General features: G+C 44.2%; 1 pseudogene; it reads right to left on the bottom strand.

The window, feature by feature from the left end:
• Positions 1 to 8,310: 8,310 nt before the first annotated feature.
• Positions 8,311 to 9,191, bottom strand: LOC105714577 (zinc finger protein 595-like; annotated as a pseudogene).
• Between the last annotated feature and the right edge of the window lie 562 nt (positions 9,192 to 9,753).

Here is a 9,753-nt window from a genome sequence, read left to right as displayed (position 1 = left end):
CAAACTCCCGACCTCGTCCGCTCACATGTTAAAGCCTGGAGGAGGGAGGCAGAACAGAACAGCATGACAAAGGAGGGCATAGGACCTCCAGCCTAAGTAGTACTTGCCAACTCACAAGTCCAGAGCATGCCAGGCGATGAGACAGAGCTGCCCCGAGTCCATATGGCATCTCTGGGTCACTGATGCAATGGGGCCCTTCTTCTGGGACATGCATCCCTGGGTTGGGGCCACCGATTGGCAAGCAGAGCCTGGGCACCTTCCAGACCCCGGCACCATGGCAAGGAGCCTTGCATGTGACACACCTGCTCTCTGTGTGCTGTGCCCAGGTATGGCAGCAGGGAGGACTGTGGGGTTCACTTTCTTTCTTTCTTTTTTTTTGTTTTTTGAGACAGAGTTTTGCTCTTGTTGCCCAGGCTGGAGTACAGTGGCACCATCTAACCTCATCGCAACCTCCATCTCCCGGGTTCAAGTGATTCTCCTGCCTCAGCCACCTAAGTATCTGGGATTACAGACATGCGCCATCACACCCGGCTAATTTTGTATTTTTAGTAGAGACAGGGTTTCTCCATATTGGTCAGGCTGGTCTCAAACTCCTGTCCTCAGCTGATCCACCCGCCTCGGCCTCCCAAAGTGCTAGGATCTCAGGGGTGCACCACTGCACCCAAGCCCATGGGGTTCACTTACACTGGGGCTGTCACTCAGCCACATGCCCTATGGGCCTGATGTTGTCAAATCTTTCCATTTTGCAAGAGACACTAAGGTCCAGACTATAATAGGAACTCTCCTGATTTATAAGGATAGGCGATGTTTCAAATATTTTAAATATCACGTGGGTCCAACAACATAATAAGTGGCTTGTGAAGCAGAAGGTCAGAGAGTCCAGGCCCCGAGTGCGCTCAGGCTTGAGGGAAAGTTCTAAAGGTGACAGCAGTGGGGTTCCAGAGTGTGAAGCAGAGAGGAAACGCGAGCGAAGAAGCTCTAGGCCTTTCACTAGGGGTGGACCTTGAGGAAACAGTGGGAATGCTCTGCTTTTTCTTGTTTCTGTGCCTTCTATTATGAGGAAGGCTGGAGGCCAGGCCTGGTGGCACATGCCTGTAATCTCAGCCCTTTGGGAGACTGAGATGGGAGCATTGCTTGAGCCCAGGAATTCAAGATAAGCCTGAGCAACATACCAAGACCCCATATACAAAACCTATAGGCATGGTGGCGCACACCTGTGGTCCCAGCTACTCAGGAGCTAAGGTGGGAGGATGGCTTGAGTCCAGGAGTTTGAGCTGCAGTGACCTGTAATCATATCACAGCACTCCAGCTTGGGAGACAGAGCAAGACTCCATCTCAAAAAATTAAAAATATGAAAGAGGAGGGCCAGAGAAGGTGCAACAGGCTAAGAGGGAAAGGAAGGTTCATGTTGAGGTAGCACTTAGCTTCTGCCACGGTCCAGACTTCTGGCCTAGCAAGGCCATCATAAGAGCTGACTCATCAGTGTAGACAAAAAGGCAGACACAATTTTAGGCATTTCCACTCATTTAATCCCATCAAGATCCCTATTCGACAGGTCTTGCCATAATCCTCACTTTACAGATGAGTACATTGAGGCACAGAGAGGTTAAATCACTTCCCCAAGGTCGCACAGCTAGCAAATGGCAGAGCTGTGATTTGTACCCAGGCAACCTGGCTCCAGAGCTCATGTTCTTAGCCGCTACCTCTGCTTAGCATGAGAAACATGGCAGACAGGACACTCAGCTTCAGGGGTCTCTCTGAGATTCCTAGGGAAACGGAGGGAACCAGAAGACTGCAGAGAGATGTGATGTGTCCTGATTTTTTATGTTAAAAAGTTTTAAATAAGGTATATTCAAAAATACAGACAATAATACGATGGCATACCTGCATACCCACCACCCAGCTTAAGACGTAAACGTTTCAGGTATTTGTTGCGTGTGGCCCTTCTACAGCCATTCCATGGCTCCCTCCTCACTTCCCCGCGTGTTTGTACGATTTTGTCACATCCGTGTATATTCATATAAGGCATTTCAAATAGATGGGCAAGTTTTTAAACTTTATATAAATGGTACTACACACACACACACACACACACACACACACACACACACTTTTTGAGACAGGGTCTGTCTGTCACCCAGCAGACTGGAGTGCAGTGGTATGCTCACAGCTCACTCCAGCCTCAACCTCCAGGGCTCAAATGGTCCTCCCACCTCAGCCTCGCACAGGCATGCACCACCATGGCTGGCTAATTTTAATGTTTTTGTACCTAGTTTCACCATGTTGCACAGGCTAGTCTCAAACTCCTGGGTTCAAGCAATCTACCCATCCACCTCAACCTCTTGAGTAGCTGGGACCACGGGCTCACACCACCGACATCCAAATAATTTTTAATGTTGTTGTTGAGACGGGGTCTCATTATGTTGCCCAGGCTGGTCTCAAACTTCTGGGCTCAACTGATCCTCCCACCTCGACCTCTCAAAGTGCTGGGATTACAGGTGTGAGCCACCGTGTCCAACTGTACTATGTTTTATGCAGCCTTCAGCAACATATGTTTTTTGAACCCTGAGGTTTTGAGATTGACCTACACTGACACATGAATTTTACATTCGTTCATTTTTGTACACTTTTTTTATTGGAGCATAATATCCATTAATAAAATTCACAAATCTTCAAGGTGCAGCTTAAGGAATTTTTCAAAGTGGTTACACCTGTGGAACCATTATTTGTTTAAAAAAATTAAACAGGCTGGGTATGGTGGCTCACACCTGTAATTCCAGCACTTTGGGAGGTTGAGGTGGGGGGATCATGGGGTTAGAACGAGACCAGCATGGCCAACATGGTGAAACCCCATCTCTATTAAAAATACAAAAATTAGTCAGGCGTGGTGGCGGGCGCCTGTAGTCCCAGCTACTCGGGAGGTTAAGGCAGGAGAATTGCTTGAACTCCGGGAAGCGGAGGTTGCGGTGAGCCGAAATATCACATTACTGTACTCCAGCCTGGCGATACAGCGAGACTCCATCCCCTCCCCCGCCAAAAAAGAGAAAATTAAACATCAATTACCAGGACTTAGATGCTTTCCTTCCACCTCCTTTCATGTTCATTCATTTAAATTGCTCAATAGTATTCCCTTGAATAAACATTGTGATTTCTTAATCCATTTTTTTGTTGATAAACATGTAAGTTGCTTGCACTGTTTCTCTTAATAAACATCGCTGTTGGAACATTTGAGCTTATCTCAGGTGTATACCTTGGCTCTGTCTCGCTGAGGATGGGGTCTGCAGCTTCTCTGGCTCACCAGAGTCCCGATTCTCACCCCACTGCAGTGTGTGAGGGTTCCCTTCCTCCGCATCCTCACAGCGCTCAAAACTGTCAGACTTCTACAGTTTCTAACATAAAGGGTGTGAAACAGTTGCTCACCATGGTCTTAATTCACGCTTCCCTGATTACAAATGAAGTCGAGCATGTTTTTGTATTTTTACGGGCCGTTCAGCTTTCCTCTTCTGTGAATTGCTTATTCATGTCCTTTGCCAGTTCTTCTACTGGGTTGTTTATCTTTTTCCTCTTGATTTACAGGGGTTCTCTGTGTGATCTGGGTACTATTCTCATGTCAGTTATAGATCAAGGTGTGGTGCTTTACTTCAGCTTCCAAAAGAGGAAAGAGGATTAGTTTTATGAGCTATAGGCCATTGAGTTTGTAATACATTTCCAGCAAATTCTAGAAGAGATTATTAAGTGGATGATTTGTGAGCACTGAGAATGTTAAGTCGTGATCGTTGGGAGAGACGCAGATGACAAGAAACAAGTCATTCCAGATGCTCAGCCTTGCCTTGGTAGGATTTCAACTGCCAACGACCGCCATTTGGGTGACGCTTTTAAATTATGAGCCACAAAGTGCTTTACATACATCATCTCACCGCAGCCTCTGAGACTGCTATCAGCCTCATCTTTATTTTACAGACAAAAAGAATGAGGCTCTACGTTGCTCAGCAGCACAGCAAGTGAGGAAGCAGCCTGGCCTGGTAGACCAGGGCGCGCCGTGTACCTGTGCTGCAATTTCAGCATGGCCTTGAACCTTGGCGTTGTCTATGTGTGGAGAACTGTGGACTGAATCACAGACATTAGATGGATGCAGTTACTGTGCTCTGTGAGTGTTGGTCCTACAAGAATTTTCTAGAGACCTGCACCTGGGCTCTGTTTTCATCTAGTCAATAAACTCACCAATGTCTTCTTAGAAAGTGGACAAGCCTGGGCACAGTGGTTCACGCCTGTAATCCCAGCACTTTGGGAGGCCAGGGCAGGAGGAATGCGTTAGTACAGGAGTTTGAGACCAGCCTGGGCAGCATAGCAAAAACCTGTCTGTACCAAAAATAAAAAAGAAAATCAGTAGGGTGTGGTGGCACACTCCTGTGGTCCCAACTAGTTGGGACACTGAGTTGGGAAGATCACTTGAGTGTAGCAGGTTTAGACAGCAGTGAGCCACAATTGTGCCACTGTACTCCAGCCTGAGTGACAGAGTGAGACTCTATCTCGAAAAAAAAAAAAAAGATAGGGTGGGGATAAAACACAAGACAGCTGAAAGAAGCAACTAGCGTGTGCCACTCTCATGGAGAGAAATAGATGGGGGAAGTAAATACAGCACTTTTTTTTTTTTTTTTTTTTTTTGATACAGAGTTTTGCTCTTGTTACACAGGCTGGAGTGCAATGGCGCGATCTCGGCTCACCGCAACCTCCGCCTCCTGGGTTCAGGAAATTCTCCTGCCTCAGCCTCCTGAGTAGCTGGGATTACAGGCACGTGCCACCATGCCCAGCTAATGTTTTGTATTTTTAGTAGAGACGGGGTTTCACCATGTTGATCAGGATGGTCTCGATCTCTTGACCTCGTGATCCACCCGCCTCGGCCTCCCAAAGTGCTGGGATTACAGGCGTGAGCCACCGCGCCCGGCCCGATACAGCACTTTCAACTGAAACACCCAGGTTCGTACATTTGAATTCATCAAGAAAACAACGGCCAGGTATGGTGGCTCACACCTGTAATCTCAGCACTTTCAGAGGTCAAGGTGGGCAGATCACTTGAAGTCAGGAGTTCGAGACCAGCCTGGCCAAAACGGTGAAACCCTGTCTCTACTAAAAATACAAAAATTAGCTGGGTGTGGTGGGGGGTACATTTAGTCCCAGCTACTCGGGAGGCTGAGGCAGGAGAATCAATTGAACCCAGGAGGTGGAGGTTGCAGTGAGCTGAGATTGTGCCACTGCACTCCAGCTTGGGTGACAGAGCAAGACTCTGTGCCTGCCCTGCCAAAAAAAAAAGAAAGAAAACAACTCAACCCATGGAGAACAGAGAAAAGCAAGGCAAGATAACAGCACAGCGGTGAGCAACATGGAGCCAGGGAAGCCTCCCCTGCCTAGGGAAGTGGTAAGTGAATGAGCAACCCCAGGGCTCCACACTTTGCCCATAGATCTTTGCAACCTTAAGGTCAGAAGATCCCCTTGTGAACCCACTCCACCAGGGCCTGCAGTCTGACATGTGGAGCTATGTGGGGTCTTGGGAGAGCAGCTGCTCAGGCATATGTGGAGCCCCAGAAGCTTTAGATACCTGGGCTTCCTGGCAAAAGTGACTGCAACCCTAGAAAAGTGGGAGGTTAGAAGCTGGAACCTACCCCTAAGAAAGGGATTGAATCCAGAGGGCTGAGGAGTGATGGTCTGCAGACCCTGCTTCCATCGCACCTTGCAGGATAAGACCCACTGGTTTGAAACTCCAGCCAGCCATGGGTAGCAACATTACATCTCCCTGAGATGGAGCTCCCAGGGAGAGGGGTGAGCAACCATCTTAGCTGTTTAGCAGCCTCAGCTGTTCTTGCCTTCGGGCTTTGGAGAGTCTGAGGCAACTGGGGGCTGGTGCAGGCCCCAGCACAGCACAGCTTCTCTACAAAAATGTGGTCAGACTGCTTTTTTACACAGGTCTCCATGAGATTTCATGGAAATTAAACAACCGGCTCCTGAATGACTTTCGGGGTAAACAATGAAATTAAGGCAGAAATCAAGAAGCTCTTTGAAATTAATGAGAACAAAGATAAAACATGCCAGAATCTCTGGGACACAGCTAAGGCAGTGTTAAGAGGGAAATTTATAGGCCGGGCGCGGTGGCTCAAGCCTGTAATCCCAGCACTTTGGGAGGCCGAGGCGGGTGGATCACGAGGTCAAGAGATCGAGACCATCCTGGTCAACACGGTGAAACCCTGTCTCTACTAATACAAAAAAAAAATTAGCTGGGCATGGTGGCGCATGCCTGTAATCCCAGCTACTCAGGAGGCTGAGGCAGGAGAATTGCCTGAACCCAGGAGGCGGAGGTTGCAGTGAGCCGAGATCACGCCATTGCACTCCAGTCTGGGTAACAAGAGCGAAACTCCGTCTCAACAACAACAACAAAAAAAAAAAAAAAAAAGAGGGAAATTTATAGCATTAAATGGCCACATCAAGAAGTTAGAAAGATCTCAAATTGACAACCTAATTTCACAACTAAAAGAACTAGAGAAGCAAGAGCAAATCAACCCCAAAGCTAGCAGAAGACAAGAAATTACCAAAATCAAAGCTGAACCGAAGACCAAGACACGAAAAAAATTCAAAAGATCAACAAATCCAATAGTTGTTTTTTTAAAAAAATTAATAAGATAGGCCACTAGCTGGATTAATAAAGAAGAAAAGAGAGAAGATCCAAATAAATACATTCAGAAATGACAAAGGAGATGTTACAACTGACCCCACAGGAATGCAAACAACTATTAGACTGCTATAAACACCTCTATACACACAAACTAGAAAACCTCAAAGAGATGGATCAATTTCTGGACCCAGACACCTTCCCAAGACTGAGCCAGGAAGGAACTGATTCACTGAAAAGACCAATAATGAGCTCTGAAATGGAATAATAATAATAAACAGCCTACCAACGAAAAAAAAGCCTAAAACCAAATGGATAAATAGATTAACAGACAAATTGTGCCAGATGTACAAAGATGGGCTGGCAGCATTCCTGCTAAAACTATTCCCAAAAATTGAGGAGGAGGGGCTCCTCCCCAACTCATTCTATGAGGTCACTATCATTCTGATACCACAACCCGGCAGAGAGACACAACAAAAAAAGAAAGCTTCAGACCTTGATGAACATTGATGTACATATCCTTGACGAATGTTGATGTAAAAATCTTCAACAAAATACTTGCCAGCTGAATCCAGAAGCATATTAAAAAGCTAATCTACCACGATCAAGTAGGCTTTATCCCTGGGATGCAAGGTTGGTTCAACATACACAAATCAATAAATATGATTAATCACGTAAACAGAACTAAGGACAAAAACCACGATTATCTCAATAAATGCAGAAAAGGCTTTTGATAAATTTCAATATCGCTTTGTGTTAAAAACTCTTAATAAACTATGTCTTGAAAGAACATACCTCAAAATAATAAGAGCCATCTATGACAAACCCACAGCCAACATCATACTGAATGAGCAAAAGCTGGAAGCATTCCCCTCGCAGCACAAGACAAGGATCCCCTCTCTCGACACTCCTGTCGCTGTTTGCAGATGACATGACCCTGTATCTAGAAAACCCCATCATTTCAGCCCCAAATCTTCTTTAAAAAATTTTTTTTCATAGGTTATTGGGGTACAGGTCGTGTTTGGTTACATGAGTAAGTTCTTTAGTGGTAATCTGTGAGATTTTGGTGCACCTATTACCCTAGCAGTATACACTACACTATATTTGTAGTTTTTTTTTTTTTTTTTTTTTTGCTCCATAGTTTTCTTAAGGTTTATTTTTAGAGCAATATGTTTACATATTTAACTTCACGTAAATAAAGTCAAAGTCTTTACGTGTTTATAGGATAAAGATGCTACATGTTCAAAGATAAATATGAGAAAAATTTTTAAAGTATTCATTCAGGATTCAGAAATGTATAAATTATATAATATTACAATCATAAAATGATCTGTAGTAAATATTTGATGAAGAACTCATTTACTCTAATGGATTATTATGTGGTGTATGCCTGTATTCCAATAACTCATATATGCCATAAATATATATACATACTATGTGTCTACAAAAATTGTAAGAAATGAAGAATATGGAACAATAAACAAAAAAATGTCATTCGAATATGTTGTCAACTATGTTTCTCACCTGTATGAATTCTCCTATGTACAGTAAGGGTTGAGGACCAAGTAAAAGCTTTACCACATTCTTCTCATGTGCAGGGTTTCTCTCCAGTATGAATATTCTTATGTTCATTCAGGCTTCTGGACTATCTAAAGGCTTTGCCATTCTTTACATGTGTAGGGTTTCTCTCCAGTATGAATTTTCTTACGTTCATTCAGTGCTGAGGACCGTGTAAAGGCCTTGCCACATTCTTCACATGTATAGGGTTTCTCTCCAGTATGAATTTTCTTATGTTTAGTAAGGCTTGTAGAACTATTAAAGGCCTTGCCACATTCTTTACATGTGTAGGGTTTCTCTCCGGTATGAATTCTCTTATGTTTGTCAAAGATTGAGGATGAGGTAAAGATTTTGCCACATTCTTCACATGTGAGGGGTTTCTCTCCAGCATGTATTCCCTTATGTTGAGTTAGTTGTAGGAACCTGGGAAATGATCTGCCACATTTTTTACATTTAAATGGTTTCTCTCCAGTATGTCTTGTCTTATGTTTGTATGAATTTGAAAATTTATTAAAAACTTTGACATACGTATTACATTGAATTATTTTGCTGGGGGTAGTTGACAAGCATTGGTAAAGTCCATTATAACCTCCTTTCTGCACCTTACACTCATCTACACTTTTACAACCTTTTCTTAATTGTAAGTTCTTATGTCCGCTTTTCTCATATCTTCTCAGTGTAAGTTTGTGGAATGAATCCTCTATGCCCTACACGGGCCAAAGGTCTTGGGCGAAATGAGAAGACATCACTGGGCTTTCAGTTGCTGTCTCATGTGTCTTCCATTGAAGGGCTCTTTTCTTTGTTCCAAACAGGTGACCAGGTCTGAGTTAGAGAGAGCAACACCCAGGGTGACCAAGTTTCTGTAGTTCTCCAACATCACATCTCTATATAAATTCTGCTGAGCAAGATCCAGACATTTCCACTCTTCTGGAGAGAATTCTATGGCCACATCCTTGAATGTTAAGAGTTCCATTTCTGGGCTTCAGGGTGTTGCGGTGTCTTAGCTACGAATCATCTGATACCCTCAGGTCACAGAGCGACGGAGGCCAAGGCTGTGGCTGAATCACCTGGGCCTCCCTGAAGGGGTGGAAGCAGGGCAGTGAGGCCCTAACCGAGCTCAGGCTGGAGCAAAAAAAACATATTTGTAGTTTTTTATCCCTTGCACCCTTCATGCCCTTCCCCACAAAGACCCAAAGTCCATTGTATTGTTCTTATGCCTTTGTGTCCTCATAGCTTAGCTATGAGGACATATGTGATATGTCCTCACATATCAGTGAGAACATATGGTGTTTGGTTTTCCAATCTTGAGTTACTTCACTTAGAATAATAGTCTCCAGTCTCATCCAAATCTTTGCAAATGTCATTAATTCATTCCTTTTTATGACTGATAGTATTCTATCATATATAATATATAATATATATGTGATATATATAAATATAACAGTTTCTTTATCCACTTGTTGATTGATGGGCATTTGGGTTGGTTCCATGATTTTGCAATTGCAAATTGTGCTGCTATAAACATGAATGAAGTA

This window comes from Aotus nancymaae, unplaced genomic scaffold, assembly GCF_030222135.1.
Source record: "Aotus nancymaae isolate 86718 unplaced genomic scaffold, 86718_ANA_hifiasm-v0.15.2.pri h1tg000033l, whole genome shotgun sequence".
Classification (NCBI taxonomy): Eukaryota; Metazoa; Chordata; class Mammalia; order Primates; family Aotidae; genus Aotus; species Aotus nancymaae.
This window is presented reverse-complemented; position numbering and strand designations above follow the sequence as displayed.